Here is a 529-nt window from a genome sequence, read left to right as displayed (position 1 = left end):
GTAATTTATTCCTGTGATGCAAAGCTGAATTTTCAGCATCATTACTCCAGTCTTCAGTGTCACATGAAGTTTTTGTAAAACAGTCAATATACACAAACTGCTGATGCCACATCATTTGAATACCATATTAAATGCAGCAAGTTGCTTTACAACTGTAAGAAGCCTTCATTTATAATATGAAGTATAATAACATATATAATATGAATATATAATAATATAATAAATTATATTACTTGACAAACAAGTTGTTTATTTTGATTATTAATTGCTTTTTTTGCCATATTGCTGTTGCCGCCATATAATAAAAGCTGTAAGCCCATTTAGGCCATGTTTTAGGGACTTGTGCAGAGATTTTTAAACACTTTTAAAGGTGTTCATAGTAAGTATAAAGCGGTGACAGCACCTGTACAAAGAAGATGAAGTGTTTGAAAGACGTGTTGAGGTGAGCTTCCTCTTGAAGCTGCATGACCGCGTCAAAGTGTTGATGATATATATGAGCATAAACTCTGAACAAACGCTTCAGGATGGT

At 33.1% G+C, this 529-nt stretch overlaps 1 pseudogene; it reads right to left on the bottom strand.

The window, feature by feature from the left end:
* Positions 1-529, bottom strand: part of LOC107720933 (MOB kinase activator 1B-like) — a 7,202-nt pseudogene that overhangs the window by 1,576 nt on the left and 5,097 nt on the right.

The sequence above is a fragment of the Sinocyclocheilus rhinocerous genome, unplaced genomic scaffold (genome assembly GCF_001515625.1).
Source record: "Sinocyclocheilus rhinocerous isolate Xijiao unplaced genomic scaffold, SAMN03320098_v1.1 scaffold751, whole genome shotgun sequence".
Classification (NCBI taxonomy): domain Eukaryota; kingdom Metazoa; phylum Chordata; class Actinopteri; order Cypriniformes; family Cyprinidae; genus Sinocyclocheilus; species Sinocyclocheilus rhinocerous.
The sequence above is the reverse complement of the archived record's forward strand: the minus strand, read 5'-3'. Positions and strand labels throughout refer to the sequence as shown.